This window comes from Sphaeramia orbicularis, chromosome 18, assembly GCF_902148855.1.
Source record: "Sphaeramia orbicularis chromosome 18, fSphaOr1.1, whole genome shotgun sequence".
Classification (NCBI taxonomy): Eukaryota; Metazoa; Chordata; class Actinopteri; order Kurtiformes; family Apogonidae; genus Sphaeramia; species Sphaeramia orbicularis.
This window is the reverse complement of record NC_043974.1, coordinates 14,431,293-14,455,236: the sequence shown is the minus strand read 5'-3', so window position 1 is coordinate 14,455,236 and position 23,944 is coordinate 14,431,293. Positions and strand designations below refer to the sequence as shown.

The following is a 23,944-nucleotide window of genomic DNA, read 5'->3' as shown; positions in this document are numbered from 1 at the left end:
GTACGTCATCAGGTCAAAACAGACTCATTTCAAGTCAAATCCTGTTTGTCTACAGTTGCAAAAGGGGAAAAAAATATCTGCATTTGTGATTATTTAGCTTTAAAACCCATTCAAACACACACCCGAACAGAAACACCAGTCTGAGCTTCCAATGCTGGAGTACATAGGGGTTGCAAACGACGGAAATGTATTTATTTTTTATTTATTTACTTATTTATTTCAAACATGCAAAGAAATGAAATTTTAAAAAAAATTCTAAATAAGACAAAAACATTTAAATGTACAGACTCTCTCTTCAAGGATGTGTCTGAATTTGCATGGTCGAAAAGTAGTAGGAAGAAGTATAAACTTATTAAAATCTACCCCACAAGTGCTTTTACACCTTTATCACTAACTTAATATAAGAAGATAAGAAATAATATAAGAATCAAACAATAGATTTTTCTTAATTTTAGCCTTTAACTCACAACTAATACATAATGCAGTAATGGAATTATGCACAACAATGATCATGGTAGTACAGTCATACAAAGAGACTCAACAATTCAACCGTTTTCTTCAATAATTACAGCATATTTATCAATTCAACATCATCTATAAATAAACAGGCCTCATTGTCATTATTAAATACTGTACCTTACAAAAATCAATTCTTTCTGTCTTATTTAAACTGAATTATGTTTGACATTTGTTTTATCTCCACACACAATTTGTTCCACAATTTTACTCCACAGATGGTCAAACAGAAACTTTTTAACATAGTAGTTTATGAATTTTTAAATTTAACTTTCCCCTTAAATCATAACCTTCCTCTTTCACAAAACATTTCTTGAATATTACCTGGCAATAAGTTATTTGCTTTCTACATTATTTAAATAGTTTTGAACTCCAAAAGGTCAATGAGTTTTAAAGTGTTAATTTGGAAAAATAGTGGATTGGTGTGTTAATGAAAACCAACACTGTGAACAAATCTTATCACTCTTTTTTGCAACATAAAAAGTATTTGTAATGAACTTGCATATACCGTATGTCCCAAAAAAAAAAAAAAATTACAATTAGACTTTCTGCAGTGATACCTTTAAAAATTGTGAATCAATCAAAATGCAATTTCAGGACATGAGACAATAACTAATGCTGCGTTCCAGGCTGGTTTTTGAGCCCGTAAGTCCCGACTTCAAACCATGATTCATGACTTTGTAACGTTCCAGGCAAGTCCCACCAAACTGCCTGAGCACAAGGAATGGGCTCTATGCACAGCCCCACTACTTCCTGAACTTAAGGTAGCTCTTTTATTTCCTGTTTTTTATTATTGGACACACTGATTAATCCAGGTGTGTCTGACCACAGTAGTCCCAACAAGAAGCAGCAGACACACCTGGATTGATCAGTGTGTCCAATAACGAAAACAGCAAATAAAGGAGCTGCCTTAAGTTCAGGAAGTAGTGGGGCTGTGCATAAAGCCCATTGTGGTAGTTAAATGTAACCAAACCAGCATGGCAGACCATACGTTATGCTCATTTACAATCATTTCTATCACCAAAGGTGTTTGCTCTTTGCTTATTTGAGGGAAACAGAGGAGGAAAAAGGGCGCATAAGGCAAGAGAATCTGTTATATCTTTTATGGTATGTTGTTTGTGTATTTGGATACGTATTTGGTATTAATTTATTCTTGCACTCATTGGACTGAAAACTAGCTAACACTAGAGCAGCTGGTGATTATGCAGAACATTTACACATAAATAATGTCAGAGGAATACCTTGTTTCAATAAACAATCTGCATAAACAGCGCATTCATGGGGGCTGCCATTGCTACGTGACATCAGAACTCGGAATTGGGAGTATATGGATCTAGTACGAGTTCACAGGTGCATTTTCACTGGTAGAAGGTTAGAAAAACACCAGTTACGGTTGCCTGGAACGCAGCACTATGACCTACATCTTGCGTGTTGCATCTTGCACCTTCATTGGATTTGCTTCAGTGGTCACAGAAATGGGGTTCTTTCTAAAGCATGTCAGAAGTCCCTTCCCACCAAGTTTTGTAAAGAGACATGTTGTCCATTGTGTTCACGTCTTACAAATACGAAGTTGTTCATTGTGTCTCTTTTGAAAAAGTGACTGCTTGTTTCTTTTTGTTTTCAACTAACGAAATGAATAATGAATTACATCAAAAAGGAAGCAGATTTCTGAGTTTTGCAAAATGTTGGTAAGGTGTGAAAATGGATGATTAAAGAAAGATATTAAATTATTAACTCATGGAAGACTGGATTGAGCTTTTCCTCCTTTTCAGCTTTGTTTTCTTTTTTCTCTCTTTTGTCATCAGGATGAAATGCAAACTCTTTTCATTCATATGGATGACAAGAGTATCAGAGTGCCAAACCTGGAAGAAACGAACCCATGACATGCTTTACAAAGATCCATATTTCTTTGTGTCCACTGAACCAAATTAAATAGGGTTTTCTGCAAAATGTAGGTGACAAGTTATAGTTTCATACCCTGAAATAACATTTAGATTGTTTAACTATTTTGAAAGTTATCAATGCGGAAGGTCTGATTGTAATTTTTTGTGGGACATTCGGTATATTTCCTCATACCTCCAAACAGTAACTTAAATAAGGTCAGACCAATGAATTATACAGAATGTGAAGTGATTTTTGATTTAAAATCTCCTTTGCTCTGACCAGGACTGAGATGTTTCTGGATAGTTTGTTTTGTACATGTTTTATGTGAGGTTTCCAGAAAATTTTATCATCAATTATTACTCCAAGAAACTTGTTTTGATTCACTCTTTCTATATCTACACCCTCTATTTGTACCTTTACCTGATTACTTGTTGTACATTTACCAAAAATCATGATTCTCATTTTACACAGATTTATGGACAACGTATTTTTGTCAAACCATAATTTAGTTTTATTTAGCTCTGAAGTGACTGAGTCCAAAAGTTGTTGTAAATCCTCACCAGTTCCTAAAATATTTGTGTCGTCAGCAAATAACATAAATTTCACTTGTTCAGACACTTTACATATATCATTGATGTAGATTAGAAACAGTTTTGGTCCCAACACTGACCCCTGGGGGACGCCACACACAATATCCAAACACTCCAATAAATAAATATGGTACAGAAGTGATGATCGGAGGGCTCGTGGAAGTCATGACGTGCGGATCCTCTGATGACAACAAAAGGTCAAATAAACGACGGCGATTAAAGCAAAGCGTCTCTACATGTGAGTGGTGTGTAAAGCGTAAAAGGATGAGGCTGGTGTTCTGACTGTCGACAAACCAAGGGGTGAACCAGGACGTACATAATGTGCTCCCTGTGTCCTCTCCCAACTCCCAATCACAACGCCAGACCAAAACTACAGTCCAAAATATTTATTTGTAAACAAACAAAACCATCTTCCAAGATAAACTACATTTCTTATCTCCAAAACTACATTCAGGAAAAAAAATACAATAACTAATTTAAAGGTGAGGTATGAGATCTTAGAAAAACAGTTCGAGCAAGCTACATTTTGAAAATACTCAATTCAAAAGTCCAAACCCCTTTCTTCAGACATCCCCCTAAAGCCACGCCTCCAGAGTACTGGCATGTGCAATTCTTGTTCTCAAGGGTTCATGAATGCTGCACAGCAATAATTCGCCCAGCACAGACCCCGATCCATGCATACCTCATTCACTCTCCTCCAACCCCCCCCCCCCCCTTACAGAACAGCCCCAGTTCATACCTATCTGACTAACGTTACATTTCCTACTGATTTATATTCGTGACAAAACAGTTTACTGGTTAACTTTCCATTCTAATATAACTAATATAGCCAAGCTCTGGCTCTGGCTTCGTTTCCTGTACAAGTGCTCCAAACCAATGAGAACGCATGATTCATGCACGAAGAGGGGTACGCACAGAGGGGGGAGGGGCAAAAGTCAGTTGAGTTTGATAGACATATCACCGTGCAATCATTTCGATTGGGCGCTTAAAATGATTGGATGGGGTTTTCTCAGTCCTGTCCGTTCCACAGGTGATGACATTTTTTTATTTTTGTGTTAGAGCATTTAATTAATTGGTTGTAATCAGGGTGTGAAGGGGATTTTAAGCAATATAGTAGAAAATGCTCCAGGAAAACATCTCACACCCCTCCTTTAAACTCCCTAAACCAAAAACAGGAGGAAAATGTGAAAACAAAAGAGCCACCCTCCCTACCAGAAAATTAGGACTGTTTCACCAAACTACTATTTACAAATATTTACAGTGTAGAAACTACTATAAACAGAAACATACGACACAATTGTTGGCGACCAAAACAAAACGCACAGGATCTGTTGGGAGCTGAGAGAGAGAGAGAGAGAGAGTGGGGGGGGGTGGGCGTCTGTTGCATCCAGGGCCATTTTTAAAGGCTGGTTCCACCAATCAGTAGCCCCCTGCATGGAAAAAAAACAGGCAAAAGACAAACACAGCACCCCTGTAGGACTGGGGGGGGGGGGGGGGTGTTACAACACAACATCAGAATACATATGTACATACTACAGAAAGAGTCACTACAATGGACCTTTTTTATTTGTATTGTAGAAAACATCAAGAACTTCAGTATTTTATTTGAGAAATGTAAAAAAGACATGGATAGATGGTCCAATCTCCCACTATCCATAGCTGGCCGAATTAATCTAATTAAAATGATTGTGTCCCCAAAATTTTTGTATTTCTTTCAAAATATTCCTATTCTGATGAAGAAAACTTTTTTCAACTCACTGGAGAGGAGCATTTTATCATTTATCTGGAATGGTAGTCCACACAGAATTCAAAAAAGAGCGCTTCATAGACCCAAAAAACTTGCTGAACTTGCCCTACCCAATTTTATCTATTATTATTGGGCATGTAATATTAAAGCAATGCTGCACTGGATTGAGAAAAACTCACCAGGTAAATGTAAGAGCTGGGTGCAAATGGAACGCTCTTGTAGTCCATGTAATTTGGGTTCTGTACTTGGAGCCTCATCCGCCCCCCCTCAAGTACAATTTTGTTCCAATCCAGTGGTCAATCATTCTATCAGAATCTGGTCACAATTTAGGAGACATTTGAAGTTACAAAAAACATCAGTGCACTCCCCCATTAACAACAATTGTAATTTTCCACCCTCTCTTTCTGACTTTACCGTTGGAATTTGGTTTTCAAAGGGCATTCGCTCTGTTCCTAACCTTTATGTAGATGGAAGATTTGGGTCCTTTGCTCAGCTTTCCCAGATATTCGATGTACCGAAAACTCAATTTTTTTTTCGATATCTCCAAGTCAGGCATGTTGTACAGAAAAATATTCCCTCCTTCCCTAACTTTCCAGCATACAATGAACTTGACCATATTCTCTCACTTTCTCCGTATTGCAGAGGTTTTATTTCTACTCTCTATAACACAATATGTGATATTGCCCCTCACACACCCCAAGAAGTTAGGAGACTTTGGAAGAATGATCTAGGTGTAGAGATGACAGATGACCAGTGGGAAGCAACTCTTAATTTAATTAATACCTCTTCCCCTTGTGCCAGGCACAGCTTGATACAACTCAAAATTGTCTTAAGGGTACACTTGACTAAGGCAAGAATGGCAAAAATGTTCTCAAATGTAGACCCATCTTGCCCTCGCTGTAAAGGCCAACCAGCTGATTATTTACATGTGTTCTGGTCCTGTCCTAAACTCAGTACTTTTTGGGCCAACATTTTTAGTGCTTATTCAACAATGTTTAAAAAAAACATGTTACCTAATCCCATGACTGCTTTATTCAGACTCAGACCTGAAACCTGCCCTCTTGAGAGTAAAGCTGCTGTGATCATAACATTTTCCTCCTTAATTGCCGGACGTCTCATTCTCCTCTCCTGGAAGAAACAAGCACCTCCAAACGTTACTAGATGGATTAGAGACACCATGCACTTCCTTAAACTTGAGAAAATTAGATATACTCTTAAAGGTTCCTTGCAAAAATTTAGAAAGACTTGGACTCCCTTCTTAGAATATCATGAGAGTTTACAAGAACCACTGAATAAGGATGAATAACTGAATGGCGAGGCACCCCCCCCCCCCCCCCCCCTTTGTTTTTGTTTTGTTTTGTTTTGTTTAATTTTGAATTTTGAAACTTTTATGTCTTCCTTTTTTTTCCTCCTTTCTTATTATGGTTGTCCTTCTATTTTCTTATCTGTGATTATTATGTCATATTTTGGGCACCTCTTTTGTAATCCTTTCATAATTAAGAGAATTAAGTCCTCCTTGTAGATTTGAACTCGGTAGTACTAGTGGGATAACTGGGAGGGCAAGATGGGGTGGTTGGGTGGGTGGGAAAAGGGCATATTCTCCTTATAGTTGTCCTCATTTAAACAATGTATGTATCCTATTTTTTACAGAAACATTGTTTGTTACTGTATGTGTGCATTGAAAACTTTAATAAAAACTGTTAAAAGAAAACATTTGACTGATGGAACACATGACTTTCACCCTGCGGCTCCAGGAGGAGCTGGGAAAAAGGCATCGGGAAAATGGACGGACTTTACAAACGGTGACAGTACTAATTAAAAACGGTTGATGTTGTACGCATGTTTATGTTATAATTGTCATCCCTTGACCTCATTTTCATGTTTTTGTTTTGTAAAATTAAAATGTTCATAAATAAAAAGTGTAAGACATACATACAAAACATATATACAAAAGCAAATTAATAATGCCAAATTATTTTTTTTCCTCTTTTGTTCATGTGATATATTATCAAAACGCACAAATTGTTCTAATGTTTCAATTGCAGCTTAAAAAATACACTTTAAATCTAAATCTTGGCTTCAATATTTTAGCCCATATTTGTCACACAGTATTTTGTCACACAGTATTTGAACCTGTTGTTGAACTGGGTAACCGTTAGTTACGAGGCTCTACATTACAGTAGTCTTCATCCGCTGCATCACCATGATGTTGAGATGAGATGATTTCATATTCATTCTCTTGTTCATCTGAAATGAGAACAGTTGAACTGAGGTAAATGTCAGTCTCTCACTTCAAATAATGTGCTCATATTGAATACAATACCGTACCGTCTCCAGTGTTTCTACCACATATTGATTCATAGACACAGAGATCACCTGGAGGGCAGAGAATATCAACACCACAAATCAGTCACTATAGATGTGATTTTTAATCATCCAGCAGTTAGTTTTTGAACATAGTGTGGTTTTTTAGTTCATTATTCATGGCTCGATGACTGCAGGTCTTAATGCACAATTCCGATTTTTTTGTGATACCTGATTTTTTTGTGTGCTCGTTCATATTAGAAATTAAATGTGAGTTCTATCAGTTCTCAGTATGAACTGAATGTGACCCTGAAGTGACCCACATGCGCAAAAGAGGTCCTGACGTAATACATGACCACGCAGCACACACTGTGTTTATGGAAGTAAATATGGAGGCATCTGGTATCAGCGTGTGTGTGGCACTGATAAAGTTTCTCTACAACCGAAGTCAGCACCATTACAGTCAAATAATCTGAAGTAGAAGATTAAAAAACAGCAGAGCCAGGTTTTTTGCTCTGGCCTTTTGTGGTTCAATGGCTGCTACATCTGTACAGCGGAGTATTTGGATGTGGAGTCGGAGTCAGGAGTGGTGGGATAGTGATGTTAGCGGCTTCACTCACACACACTTCATTCAGAATTTTAGAATGACAAGAACGTTTAAATATATCTGTGACCGCCTCTCCGTAACACTCTCACGACAAGACACTCATCTCTGCCGACCTATATCTGTTCACAAGTGTGTTGCAGTCGGGCTGTACTGGCATTTCAATGACGTAAAGGTCAGATAAATGTGACATGACCGTTCAGACTGATGTCGCATTGAAAAAAACATCTGATATGTATCGGATTTAGGACCACATATGAAAGTGGCCTGGGTCGGATTTGAAAAAATCGGATTTGTGCCGTTCAGACTGTCTTTAACAGGTCACATACAGGTCAAATAGCAACAAAAAATCAGATTTGGGCCACATTTGGCTGCAGTCTGAACGTAGCCTAAGAGTCGATCTGAACTGACCGTGGAGAAGGGAGGAGTAGACCTGTAGTTGGTTTTCATCCTGGTTGATATTTTGGGCGGTGGATGAACCCTGATTGGATCCCAGTGACTCCATGAATCTGAACCAAAGAATAAACAAAGTTTTACAAACAATAAAAGTCCAAATGTGAAAATGAAATGATGACCAATTTATTCCTGTGATTGTAAAGACTAGACTGACCTGTTCCAACACAAACCTGTGAAAAGGTTTATCAGAGGAATGTTAACATTACAGACCACTGCAACGTTACAGATCACTGCTTCTTCTTTCAAACTAACGGTACCATCTCACCTTTGGATGTTTTGTACCAACCCAGCGCTATCAGTGGAAGGAGAATTATCATCCAGATGCCAGAAACCAGACCACTGATCAGCACCACAGGAAATGGAGACCTGTCCTCATGTAATTCCATTGTTTCAGCTGGAAAAAAAAACATATGAAAATGTCTGATCTTCATTTATCAATTCTAAACAATGAAGCAGCACTGTTAGAAGAGTAAAGTTACATAGATTTTAAAATTTGAACAAAAATATGACAATTATGCTCTGAGGCTACCGATATAAAACTACGAAAGTAAGAATTCCACTGAGGCCTGGTGTGTGAAAATACAAACATATACACAGTGTACATAAAAACACAGACATAAACACATCACAGGATTACCTCCCACTGTGGACTTTCATCACCTCACCACAAATGTTCTTTAACCTGTAACTCCTGATCTTGTGTTCCTTTTAACCCTTTCATGCATGAATTATTAACAAAAGTACCTAGAATTCTATCTAGATATTTCTTTTTTTTTTAGATGGATTTTATTAGTCGAAATTAGGCTAAAGTTGAAATGCATTTTTATTTCTTTTTTTTTGTTTGTTTTTTAAACATGGTTTTATTAAGAAGATATTTAATCTCCTGAGACCCAGGAAATAACAAGTTTGGGAGTTTTTGAATTAAATAATTACCTATATTGGAAAAATCATAATGCAGCAGTTTTTTCAGATGCATTTTTTCAAAAATTCATGGAATGCCCTTTCCGGTGGCCAGTTTCGTTTTTTTTTTTTTTTTTTTTTATAAAGATGTGAAACTATTGTCTACAAGTGTGGACAGAAAACCCATAGCTGGGTCTTAAATGGTTAAATTTACGAGGTCACAGAGCAGTCCAAATTCTAAACTAAGATTATCCTTTTTTTTTCATTGTATTGCTTAGGGTCTATAGACACTGCCACCATGTGGTTTGGAGAATGTTGTCTTTATAACCCTTTGGAAAGTGAGCTTCAACAAATGTGGACATCATGCGTGAAAGGGTTCATTTTCTTTTTTTTTTGCAGTTTTATGTATTATTCGCAAAATGATCTTATCCATAAAACTAATTCATCACATACTGATAACTCAAACAAATGTCTTCTTCTGATCTATTGTGGAGCTTTTGTTACACAAACAAATATATATGAGTTTAAGTTCATTTGTCGTTGTAGGTCTGTTTATTGTGTCCAGTGTCCATTCATATGTCCACCCAGTGTTTCCTTCATCCTGGATCTCACATCTGAGTGTGAACGCCTCTCCATAAAATATGTCAGACCAGTTTGGATCAAGGGTCAAAACGACCCTGTGTGTCACTGTTCATGTTGAAGAAACCACACAAATAAAAGGAGAGAATATTTACATTAAATCTTTGGTCTCAGTGTTAGATATAATCTGTATTCATAAACACATAATGCATTATATCTGCAGGTGTACTGAACATTATATTGACAAACAGTGAGCTTTATTTTTACCACTGTAGTAAACTGGATCTCCTCTGCCTCCTCTGCACTGATAGGTTCCTCCAGGTAGGACAGTTATTTGTGAATATGTGGTCTGGAAATAATAGTCTGTGTTGTCTTTCTTCCAGTAGTATTTCCATCCAGATGATGGTGGATTCACAGAGCAGGTCAGGACCACATATCCCTGGTCAATGGATGTTGTGTCCATGGTCAGGTGGGCCTGCGGTCTGTCTGTGGTTCAGTTTAGGCAAAAGGAAATTAACTTTAGGAAAGTCTGTCTACATACATGTTACAGTAACCTGAAAAACTGGGACAGGCTCTGATCTCCATGATTACCAACAAAGACTTTAAGGTGCATTTTGACAATATAACAATTCAGAGTGTGTGATTGGGTTTTTTCAGGGCCTGATCCATGTGGGATCCAAATACAATAGGCAGAAAAATAAACCTCTATGAATCCATAAAAACATACACATCCATTTATATAAAAACCTAAAACAAACTGAAATCAAGTGATCAGCTGATTAACCAAAACTAACCCAACTAGTGCATTCACTTTGGTAGAAAATCTTGGACTGATTCTCCAGATATGCCTCTGAAATAAATAAAAAAGCTGAGGGTATAAAATAAATAAATAAAAAAACAAGATAGAACCTCTCAAAGTGTGATATTTCTGCTTCACATCTTCAAACTGACATGAAACAACCCATTAACTCCTCAGTATTTATTTGTATTTGTTGAGGCAGAAAAATTATATTTAATCTTAATAGAATGTGTATCTTCTTTTGCCTTATTTTTAGGATATTAAACAACCACTGATCATACAAACCATTTTTTCAGCTGATGGCAGAGGTAAATGGGTCTGCATTTGTTGTTCTTCTTCATCCTTGATGTGTTAGTCCAAGTGTTGTTGTATTATTATGTTTTACACTAAACAAATACTGTACAGGCTGAAACCTGGGTTCTTATAACAGAACTGTCCTACTGGTTTATCTGGTTACAGGTGATGGATATGACAGCAGTTTTCTTCTATTCAATCTGTTCCCTCTGTTGTTTTATTCACTCAGATTAAAGTGTTATAAACAGTCTGATAAATAACACAGGCTTCATCTTACCTGCTACTGTCAATTTAATGACATTACTCCACACTGTTGTGTCAGATGAGTCTGTTCTTCCTCTACATCTGTAGGATCCACGGTGTGCTGTAGTAGCTCTGGTAATTCTGTATTCACTTGTTGTAGGTCTGTTTATTGTGTCCAGTGTCCATTCATATGTCCACCCAGTGTTTCCTCCATCCTGGATCTCACATCTGAGTGTGAACGCCTCTCCATCAAATATCTCAGACCAGTTTGGATCAAGGGTCAAAACGACCCTGTGTGTCACTGTTCATGTTGAAGAAACGACACATATGAAAAGGAGAGAATATTTACATTAAATCTTAGGTCTCAGTGTTAGATATAATCTGTATTCATAAACACATAATGCATTATATCTGCAGGTGTACTGAATATTGTATTGACAAACAGTGAGCTTTATTTTTACCAACTGAGTTGCTGTAGTTGCTGTAGTAAACTGGATCTCCTCTGCCTCCTCTGCACTGATAGGTTCCTCCAGGTGAGACAGTTATTTGTGAATGATCATCATTCTGTGTGGTCTGGGGATCATAGCCTGTGTTGTCTTTCTTCCAGTAGTATTTCCATTCAGATGATGATGAATTCACAGAGCAGGTCAGGGTCACATATCCCTGGTGAATGGATGTTGTGTCCATGGTCAGGTGGGCCTGTGGTCTGTCTGCTGTTCAGTTTAGGCAAAAGGAAATTAACTTTAGGAAAATGTGGTTTCAAGTCACAGTCTTTTGTAAAACTGTGACCATTTGCACATAATTAAAGCAACACATAGATTTGTTTTGATTGATTAAAAATCCATTGTGTGTTTGTTCAGTGTCACAGGATCAAATTGTTTATTGGGCCCTGGAGGTTCAGAACAGCTGTGTCAGGGTCATTCTGTGGTTGGATATGAGTTAACCCTCAAACACCTACATGATAACACTTATCATATCCAGTTTTTAAGAACTGTTGCACCACTCATCATCACAATACATATAAATACTGTAACTCTGGCAAAATGCAGTTTCTTAGACTGGTGTGGATGAAAGGTCCAAACGGCCCAGTCTGTCACTGATCATACACAAACACATACACAACAAAATATAAGAATGAGAAAAAATTTAACATCAAATATGAAGTCTGAATTTCAGAATTAAACACACAGTGCATCATATCTGCAGTTTGTAATGCACATTATTTCAGTATTTTATCTTTGCCACCTGAGTTCCTAAATGAAAATGTAGATATCAGGTAAAAGAGCTTGAACGTAGACTTTCATGTACATTTCACTGACAATAAATAAGGATACAATGACTCTAATATAAACAGTGACAACTAGGAACGCACTCGGAGAGTGCAGACCTCTGCCAAGACAGATCTGTCCCTCCCCTCTGATCACCACCAAAATGTAATCATTTGTTCCTTGTGCCAGTATCAACATTTCCTGAAAATTTCATCCAAATCCGTCCATAACTTTTTGAGTTATCTTGCACACGGACAGACAGACAGACACACCAACAGCAAAAACACAACCTCCTTCGTGGAGGTAACTGGGAAATAGAATATCTAATGATTCAATCCATTTAAAATCACACAAATAAAGACAGTGGATTACCTGTGGCCTGTTTGCAGAGGTGTATATTCAACACTACAAGAAAGAATGAAAATCATTAGACAAAACATAAAAACTGTACTTTACAGCAGCACTGAAATAACTTCTAGAGTCCTAACTATGACCTCCATGACCAACAGTCTGTGTTAGCACAGGTCTCACAGAGGATAGTTTCTCCTCACAGCATTTTCCTTCATCTCTGACTTCTTCAAACATAAAGTCTTGTCATATACTCACAGAAACAGGTCAGGGACCAGACCAGGATAAACCCCATCTCAACATCCAGCACTTGTTGCTCTGCGTCAAAAAAATTCTACTTTGAACTGATGACAGGCTTGAAACAGAAGCAGACAAAGAACAGAACTAAAGAACTGCCAACATTTTATCATGTCTTCTTTTTTCTCTGACTTCAGTTGGTTTGTTCTTACTTCCGTTCTGTATAAACCACTTCACACCCTGACCACCACACCTTTGACATGTTTAGACTTCCTGCTCGCTGCATGAGAATGTTACCTTTTCTCTTCTCCAAGTGATGCTGTTCATTTCTAATGATGCTGTAACTAGTGAATAGCAAATGGTAAATATCAGTGAATTAAAATGCATCTCAGATATGCTTTGGTTAAACAGATAAATCCCAGATTACCCCAGGATATTCCCTAAAGACATTACTTTATACAAATATATGGTCTAAAACGTACATGCAGTAACTACAGAACTAATGGACATTTTCACATTATTATACATATGATCTGGAATCAAAAGACAACAGTGCATTAACATTTTGTGCATTTCTTCTGCTGATGGTATTTTTGATCGATCTGTTCCCTTTTTTTTTTTTTGGTCTTGGTAGGACTGGTTCCCCAGTCATGTTCTGTGAACTCCTGATATAAGATTTATAGGTGCATAAAAGCTATACCTTCTTTTTATATTTATTCATGACTATGTTTTGAAAAACTCAGTAACATTTCATTTTTAAACACAATTGCATGTGTAACATTTGCAAATGTAAACCATTAGAGCTTCCTTTCAGTGGTTAGAATGTGGGAGACCTGTCTAATTCTTGGTATTACTATTTTTACTACATAAAGAGGAACTAGAAACCAGTGGTGGACCGTGCATTTCACACCTAGGCCTTCAGTAGTGCTCTGTCGGAATCAAGCCATCCCTCAATTACTATTTTAAGGTTATAAAAACCCTCTTATTATGCAGAAATGCAGTATAAAGAGCCATTGCATTACAGATAGATAACTGGTGTCGCCACAATAAAGGCCTTTACTGAATAAACAAACCCGGGGTACACAAGTCTTCTTCTACTGCAGCTACAACTGCGACACACATGAAGCCTCAGTCACAAATACCATTACGAATGGCTATGAACGGCTATGAACACCGTGCGAACGATTTATGGACCATTTTGTACGACCTTCTCAAGGCGGCTGTATAAGAATGGTGTGTTCATGGAGTGTTCGTGGACCGTTCCTAAGTTTGTAGTCAGGGGAGCGACTTTTGCAGGATGCGCTAACGAATGCCTTATGAACAACGTAAGAACAACCCACAACGTTCGTGGATCAGAAGGCCTTCCCTGGACCCACATGTTCCTGCAGCGGCCACAAGTAGATCTCAAGAACACATTACGGTGTTATTAGGGGTCCCTTACAGTATTCACACAAACGGACGCACAGACAGAGATTCACACAGCGTTCTTAAGGTGGACATAAGGTGCAGTGCAGTAGTACGACATTTGTGGCGTTCTTATAGGGGTCGAATATAAACTATCAAGATGGAGTGAATGACTGGTCTCAAACACACGGTGCAGAAGATATAAAGAATAAAGTCTTTTATTAACAGAAAAATAAACTTGAAACAAATTTGCAGATATAATGCACAGTCCACAGAGACGAGGATCAGGGTGATGGATGTGTGTGTTGGACGGTTAGTGTTTTTAACGTTCACTTCTCTATTATTCTTGTGTATCTTTGTTTTATTCTTATACCTTCTACTTCAAATTTCTCAATTTGATGTCTTATTATGACTCCTAATTTCTAACAGTGGTCGGTTTTCATGCAGTAATATGTGATTTCAGCACCATGGACAGCGCACGATCCCAAAGACAGAAAACACACATTCACAAAAGGCTTAATGTAAAAATAAGTTAATGTAGTTTAATGTCTGAAAAGAGCATCAATAATCACTAAATTATGCGTGGACATCTGTAATGCTGGGATAGGCTACAGTGCCAACACGATTCAGCGGTTCAGAAAATAAATGAATGAATGAAATAATGAATGAACAGTACTCTAAGATTAAACTATGTTCAGTTTTTTTGCTGAGGTGAAAGTCGACATGACTACAGCTGTCCACACGAACTTTGGTGATGATTGATTACTGTTCTGGACATTAAACTACATTAAGTTTTTTTTTATTAAGCGCTTTAGAATGTCCCTCTACTTCCACTGCTGTCGGACTGAAACGGTGTTAGATGTTCCATCCTACCATCGACTTGGGAGCACCGTGAGTTTCACGTAGGGCTGACGTGCATTGACCTTACAACAAAATAATTCATGAAGTGTCCGTAGGTCTGATGTAGGAAGGTCTCAAGACACCCTCAGGAAGACCGTGACAACTGTATACAGTGTTAGTACAACTCAGAATCACATCATTTTCTCACGGTGGCCTCAAGATGTTCCTGCGTTCTGAACGGGAGCCGTACCGACTTCGTAAGATGGCCGTAAGAAAACTACTGCTCCATCTATGAATGTCTACGAACTCAAGAACTCATACAAACTGGGGCCTTCCTAATCCGAATGACATGGAATAACGAATGACCACTAATTTGGCGTAAGATTTGGCATAAGTGTCATTCCATTTCTCAAGGGAGAAGGTGGTCATAAGAATGGATAACACATTGTCATTCTACAGAATGACAGTGTCATTCTATAGGATATTGGTGACATTTCCTTAAGAGAGGTAGACAGAGATTATAACAAGGAGAAAACACTGTCATTCTTATGAATTACAGTGTCATTCCACTGAGTAGAAGTGTCATTCCATTTCTGAAGGGAGAAGGTGGTCGTCGTTTTTCGTTATTCGAAGTCATCTGTCATTCCCATTATAGCTGTCATTCCATTTACACTATTCCGAATGACAAGGGAGCAGTTGTTACGCCAAATCTTACGCCAAATTTTACGCCAAATTTTAGTGATCATTCATTATTCCATGTCATTCGGATTAGGAAGGCCCTACGAACCGGGAGATTCGTACAAACCCATTGTTCGAACAAAGCGTTGTGACTGAGGCTTAAAGAAGCATCAATAATAACCTCATTAACTTGCAATATTATTTAGGAAAATAGTAACATTTTACACACCAAAAAATCTGATTATTTGTACACAAAATCCATCCTCCTTTCTTTCCTCAAAAACAGTTCAACTACTCTGTTGGACAGATTATTCATGCGAGTACCGGGGGTCGTAATTTGTGGACTGAAAGTGATGGACAAATCATTTTCCTGGTTGTGACCGGCTTGCTTGCTTCACAATTGTCTGACCTTTCTTAACGATGTCCAGCTTTTCTGGAAAAGTCCATCTTGAAAATGGCTTTGACAATAAATCTGCATCCAAATCCATTTCTTCTCCTCCTTCAGCTGTTGTGTTTTGACAAAACAGCTGTTAAACCAACACAACTTGTTCTGTCCTCACTAGACGTATAGCTATCTAGCTATGACAGACAGTGAACAGACTGTTGTGCCGAATTCTACTCCCTGCCAAAAACTGCACCACCAGCAGCTGCCGAAAACAGCTCCCCCTTCCTAAGTCAGCCATAAAGAGGACAAAGTGCACCAAATTCACCCTGTCACATCAGAATAGCTCCAAATGTGAGCTGCTAAAGTCATTTCACTCCTGTAGCTTCACAAGCTAATTCTGAAGGGGGATGCAGTTTTTGGCAATAACTAATGTCGAATTCTGCTCCCTGCCGAAAACTGCATCCCAAGCCATGGGTGATGTAATTTTTGACCGTATCTGTTTATATTGTTATATATTTTGTGTGGGCGACACGGTGGTGCAGTGGTTAGCACTCGTGCCTCACAGCAAGAAGGTCCTGGGTTCGATTCCAACACCTGTCGACAGAGGGTGGGACCTTTCTGTGTGGAGTTTGCATGTTCTCCCCGTGGGTTCTCTCCGGGTACTCCGGCTTCCTCCCACCATCCAAAGACATGCACTGATAGGTTAATTGGTTAATCTAAATTGCCCATAGGTGTGAATGTGAGAGTGATTGTTTGTCTCTATATGTTCAGCCCTGTGATGAACTGCCGACTTGTCCAGGGTGTACCCCGCCTTCGCCCCTATGTAGCTGGGATGGGCTCCAGGCGACCCCCGTGACCCTAGTGAGGATAAAGCGGGTTCAGAAAATGAATGAATATATTTTGTGTGTTGTGTATCTAAGATTTAACTTTAGAATGTTTTATATACCTTACAGTTTGCACATTCTTTAATATTAAACAGATAAAAAAAAAACATCTGCTGCTGCATCTAGGGCCATCTTTAAAGGCTGATTCCACCAATCAGTAGCCCCCTGCATGGAAAAAAAACAGGCAAAAGACAAACACAGCACCCCTACAGGGCTGGGGGCGGGGGGCTTTACAACACAACATCAGAATACATATGTACATACTACAGAAAGAGCCACCGCAATGGGCCTTTTTTATTTGGATCGTAGAAAACATGAAGAACTTCAGTATTTTATTTGAGAAATGTAAAAAAGACATGGACAGATGGTCAAATCTCCCACTATCCATAACTGGCCGAATTAATCTAATTAAAATGATTGTGTCCCCAAAATTTTGTATTTCTTTCAAAATATTCCTATTCTGATGAAGAAAACTTTTTCCCAACTCACTGGAGAGGAGCATTTTGTCATTTATCTGGAATGGTAGTCCACACAGAATTCAAAAAAGAGCACTTCATAGACCCGAAAAACTTGCTGGACTTGCCCTACCCAATTTTATCTGTTATTATTGGGCATGTAATATTAAAGCAATGCTGCACTGGATTGAGAAAGACTCATCGGGTAAATGTGAGAGCTGGGTGCAAATGTAATGGCGTTAGTACAAACACTGAATCCAAATGCAGTAACTCGGACACAAAAATAAGGTTCAAAAGGTTTATTATTCACACACAGGTGAAAGAATAATAATATTGACAGAATCTTGAGGATAATGGTGGGAGATATCCTTCTCAGATTCGTCCTCCGGTTCGAGGGCAGCAGCCCGTCTCCCCGAGCGGCGTTCGGGGTCTTTTTCCCGACTGGGGAAAAGCAAAGGGAGGTCAGGGACGGAAACAGGTCAAACACAGGCAGGCTATCACTCAGGCAACAGGACATATGGGCTAGACAAATACTCACGTACCAGAAAGTCAGGGCGAGAAGATCGAAACCAGGTAATCAGATGAGGCAGGCAAAACCGACAGGGAGCAGGCAGTAGGCAAAAAACCGAGGAATCCAAAAAGGGTCACAACAGGCAGACAAAACGAACAGACGAGGTCAAAACGCTGGTAAGAACTACGAGAGTTACAAACTGGCGTCTGACTGGGGGAAGAGACAGGGTTTAAATACACAAAAGGGAGGGAAGAAAACTAGACACAGGTGGAGCAAATCAGGGCGGAGACAGGTAATCAGGTAAGAGGTCAGGGAGAACAGGGAACAGGAAGTAAAGACAACAGACAAGACACATGAGGGAAAACTTAACAAAATAAAACAGGAAACGACAAACAAAACATAAAAGACAGACGAGACCAGACTAACGTCTGGCTGCGGGTATGACAGCAAATGGAACGCCCTTGTAGTCCATGTAATTTGGGTTCTGTACTTGGAGCCTCATCCGCCCCCCCTCAAGTACAATTTTGTTCCAATCCAGTGGTCAATCATTCTATCAGAATCTGGTCACAATTTAGGAGACATTTGAAGTTACAAAAAACATCAGCGCACTCCCCCATTAACAACTATTATAATTTTCCACCCTCTCTTTCTGACTTTACCTTTCAAAGGGCATTCGCTCTGTTCCTAACATTTATGTAGATGGAAGATTTGGGTCCTTTGCTCAGCTTTCCCAGATATTTGATTTACCGAAAACTCAATTTTTTTTTCGATATCTCCAAGTCAGGCATGTTGTACAGAAAAATATTCCCTCCTTCCCTAACTTTCCAGCATACAATGAACTTGACCATATTCTCTCACTTTCTCCGTATTGCAGAGGTTTTATTTCTACTCTCTATAACACAATATGTGATATTGCCCCTCACACACCCCAAGAAGTTAGGAGACTTTGGAAGAATGATCTAGGTGTGGAGATGACAGATGACCAGTGGGAAGGAACTCTTAATTTAATTAATACCTCTTCCCCTTGTGCCAGGCACAGCTTGATACAACTCAAAATTGTCTTAAGGGTACACTTGACTAAGGCAAGAATGGCAAAAATGTTCTCAAATGTAGACCCATCTTACCCTCGCTGTAAAGGCCAACCAGCTGATTATTTACATATGTTCTGGTCCTGTCCTAAACTCAGTACTTTTTGGGCCAACATTTTTAGTGCTTATTCAACAATGTTTAAAAAAAACATGTTGCCTAATCCCATGACTGCTTTATTCAGACTCAGACCTGAAACCTGCCCTCTTGAGAGTAAAGCTGCTGTGATCATAGCATTTTCCTCCTTAATTGCCGGACGTCTCATTCTCCTCTCCTGGAAGAAACAAGCACTTCCAAATGTTACTAGATGGATTAGAGACACCATGCACTTCCTTAAACGTGAGAAAATTAGATATACTCTTAAAGGTTCCTTGCAAAAATTTAGAAAGACCTGGACTCCCTTCTTAGAATATCATGAGAGTTTACAAGAACCACTGAATAAGGATGAATAACTGAATGGCGAGGCACCCCCCCCTTTGTTTTTGTTTTGTTTTGTTTAATTTTGAATTTTGAAACTTTTATGTCTTCCTTTTTTTTCTCCTTTCTTATTATGGTTGTCCTTCTATTTTCTTATCTGTGATTATTATGTCATATTTTGGGCACCTCTTTTGTAATCCTTTCATAATTAAGAGAATTAAGTCCTCCTTGTAGATTCAAACTTGGTAGTACTAGTGGGATAACTGGGAGGGCAAGATGGGGTGGTTGGGTGGGTGGGAAAAGGGCATATTCTCCTTATAGTTGTCCTCATTTAAACAATGTATGTATCCTATTTTTTACAGAAACATTGTTTGTTACTGTATGTGTGCATTGAAAACTTTAATAAAAACTGTTAAAAGAAAACATTCGACTGATGGAACACATGACTTTCACCCTGTGGCTCCAGGAGGAGCTGGGAAAAAGGCATCGGGAAAATGGACGGACTTTACAAACGGTGACAGTACTAATTAAAAACGGTTGATGTTGTACGCATGTTTATGTTATAATTGTCATCCCTTGACCTCATTTTCATGTTGTTGTTTTGTAAAATTAAAATATTTATAAATAAAAAGTGTAAGACATACATACAAAACATATATACAAAAGCAAATTAATGATGCCAGATGATTTTTTTTTCTCTCTTTTTCCATGTGATATATTATCAAAACACACAAATTGTTCTAATGTTTCAATTGCAGCTTAAAAAATACACTTTAAATCTAAATCTTGGCTTCAATATTTTAGCCCATATTTGTCACACAGTATTTTGTCACACAGTATTTGGACCTGTTGTTGAACTGGGTAACCGTTAGTTACGAGGCTCTACATTACAGTAGTCTTCATCCGCTGCATCACCATGATGTTGAGATGAGATGATTTCATATTCATTCTGTTGTTGATCTGAAATGAGAACAGTTTAACTGAGGTAAATGTCAGTCTCTCACTTCAAATAATGTGCTCATATTGAATACAATACCGTACCGTCTCCAGTGTTTCTACCACGTATTGATTCATAGACACAGAGATCACCTGGAGGGCAGAGAATATCAACACCACAAATCAGTCACTATAGATGTGATTTTTAATCATCCAGCAGTTGGTTTTTGAACATAGTGTGGTTTTTTAGTTCGTTATTTATGGCTCCGTGACTGCAGGTCTTAATGCACAATTCAGATTTTTTTGTGAAATCTGATTTTTTTTGTGCTCGTTCATATTACAAATTAAATGCGACTTCTGTCAGTTCTCAGTATGAACTGAATGCGACCCTGAAGTGACCCGCATGCGCAAAAGAGGTCCTGATGTAACACGTGACCACGCAGCACACACTGTGTTTATGGAAGTAAATATGGAGGCATCTGGTATCAGCGTGTGTGTGGCACTGATAAAGTTTCTCTACAACCGAAGTCAGCATCATTACAGTCAAATAATCTGAAGTAGAAGATTAAAAAACAGCAGAGCCAGGTTTTTTGCTGTGGCCTTTTGTGGTGCAATGGCTGCTACGTCTGTACAGCGGAGTATTTGGATGTGGAGTCGGAGTCAGGAGTGGTGGGATAGTGATGTTAGCGGCTTCACTCACACACACTTCATTCAGAATTTTAGAATGACCAGAAGAACGTTTAAATATATCTGTGACCGCCTCTCCGTAACACTCTCACGACAAGACACTCATCACCTGCAACCTATATCTGTTCACAAGCGTGTTGCAGTCGGGCTGTACTGGCATTTCAATGATGTAAAGGTCGGATAAATGCGACATGACCGTTCAGACTGATGTCGCATTGCAAAACATCTGATATGTATCAGATTTAGGACCACATATGAAAGTGGCCTGGGTCGGATTTGAAAAAATCGGATTTGTGCCGTTCAGACTGTCTTTAACAGGTCACATACAGGTCAAATAGCAACAAAAAATCAGATTTGGGCCACATTTGGCTGCAGTCTGAACGTAGCCTAAGAGTCGATCTGAACTGACCGTGGAGAAGGGAGGAGTAGACCTGTAGTTGGTTTTCATCCTGGTTGATATTTTGGGCGGTGGATGAACCCTGATTGGATCCCAGTGACTCCATGAATCTGAACCATGGAATAAACAAAGTTTTACAAACAATAAAAGTCAAAATGTGAAAATGAAATGATGACCAATTTATTCCTGTGATTGTAAAGACTAGACTGACCTGTTCCAACACAAACCTGTGAAAAGGTTTATCAGAGGAATGTTAACATTACAGACCACTGCAACGTTACAGATCACTGCTTCTTATTTCAAACTAACGGTACCATCTCACCTTTGGATGTTTTGTACCAACCCAGCGCTATCAGTGGAAGGAGAATTATCATCCAGATGCCAGAAACCAGACCAGTGATCAGCACCACAGGAAATGGAGACCTGTCCTCGTGTAATTCCATTGTTTCAGCTGAAAAAAAACATGTGAAAATGTCTGATCTTCATTTTTCAATTCTAAACATTCTTTTACAAATTTCTGCACAAATTTATGTATATTCCCTATAGTATTTGTTTTCTAAAGTGCATTTGAAAATAAATAAAAAAATAAACTCAATGGTCTCATCAGTTCTTACATATTGTTCATCATATAGCTATTGTCTAAGTCATATTTTTGGCCAAATTGTGATATCTGTATTAAATGAAGCAGCACTGTTAGAAGAGTAAAGTTATGCAGATTTTAAAATTTGGACAAAAATAGGACAATTATGCTCTGAGGCTACCGATATAAAACTACGAAAGTAAGAATTCCACTGAGGCCTGGTGTGTGAAAATACAAACATATACACAGTGTACATAAAAACACAGACATAAACACATCACAGGATTACCTCCCACTGTGGACTTTCATCACCTCATCACAAATGTTCTTTAACCTGTAACTCCTGATCCTGTGTTCCTTTTAACCCTTTCATGCATGAATTATGAACAAAAGTGTCTAAATTTTTTTTAGATTGATTTTATTAGTTGAAATTAGGCTAAAGTTGAAATCCATTATGATTTATTTCTTTATTTATTTTTTTAATATGGTTTCATGAAGAAGATATTTAATTTCCTGACATCCAGGAAAGCACAAGTTTTGGCTTTTTTGAATTAAATAATTACCTATATTGGAAACATCATAATGCAGCAGTTTTTTCAGATGCATTTTTTCAAAATTTTATGGAATGTCCTTTGCGGTGGACAGTGTTTTTTATTGTTTTGTTTTGTTTTGTGGGTCTTAGGAGGTTAAATTTATGAGATCACAGAGCAGTCCAAATTCTAAAACTAAGATGATCCTTTTTTTCATTGTATTGCTGAGGGTCTATAGACACTGCCCCCATGTGGTTTGGAGAATATTGCCTTTATAACCCTTTGGAAAGTGAGCTGCAACAAATGTGGACGTCATGCATGAAAGGGTTTGTTTTCTTTTTTTGTACTTTTATGTATTATTTACAAAATGATCGTATCCATAAAATAAATTCATCACACACTAATAACCAGTGTAGCTTCTGTTACACAAACAAACATATATGAGTTTAAGTACACTCACATTTTACAGACACCCAGCTCTCTGATGACATCCAAACCTGTGGTCTTCGGCTCTTTACCTGTTTTCTTTCACACTTATAAAAACCTTCATTTGACTTAGACACTGCAGAGATACTGAGCTGTCCACTGGTTCCAGTCTGGATTACTTTTCCATTTTTGTAGAAACTGACATCAGTCAGATTAGCGTCTGTCCACAGTCTACAGCTGAGAATCAGAGGTTGTCCTTCAGTCACAGGATGCACAGGGCTCTCTAAGATAATATCATCTGTGGAACAGTCAGATACAGTTTGAGTGTAACACAAATAAAACCAACACTGAATGTTGCAAGGACTCTTTGGCCACTTCTGACCCTCACACTGACCCCCCTACCACTATCACTATCCCCTCACCTCATCTGCCCCTACGACCATGCACTGACCCCAAAAGACTGGAAAAATGCAGGTCAACATTGGTGTCCAAATTTGAGATGTCAACCCCGATTTGACCTTGAAATTTAAGTCAAGGTCAAGGAAATGGTCTGTGAACTTGTCCAAGAGCTTCCCAGGTTGTACCTAAATATCAAACATGAAGGAGATCGGACAAATTGATGATACTGTCAGATGCCACAAGGTACGATAATACCCCTGGGGCAGATGGCTGAAGAGTGAAAACAGACAATTTATCGTGTGTATTAGGCCTATAACAGTACACATACCGAACCAAACTGTTTTGGTACGCACCTTTTCGGTTCGGTACACAGCCGTATATAAATGGCACAATATGTTGAGAAAAAGAAAAAGGAACGAAAGATGTTGTTCGATGCAAAACTTTAAATCTATGCAAGTTCCACATGGACATATTGAAGGAACGCACATTGACCCGAAATACAAAATAGCAGCTGATATAAGGCAAAATAAAAAAACAACAAATATGACATGAACCTGGAA

The 23,944-nt window shown here is 38.4% G+C and overlaps 1 protein-coding gene and 1 long non-coding RNA gene across 2 annotated transcripts in view; one reads left to right on the top strand and one right to left on the bottom strand.

The window, feature by feature from the left end:
* The window catches only part of LOC115438981 (uncharacterized), a 238,205-nt gene that overhangs the window by 23,424 nt on the left and 190,837 nt on the right, over positions 1 to 23,944 (top strand). The window lies entirely within an intron of this gene.
* LOC115438581 (uncharacterized) lies at positions 11,598 to 12,878 on the bottom strand. The gene is made up of 3 exons (XR_003938109.1): positions 12,791 to 12,878; positions 12,557 to 12,589; positions 11,598 to 11,626 (listed from the first exon to the last, which is right to left on the bottom strand). It is a non-coding gene; the product is annotated as an uncharacterized LOC115438581 (long non-coding RNA).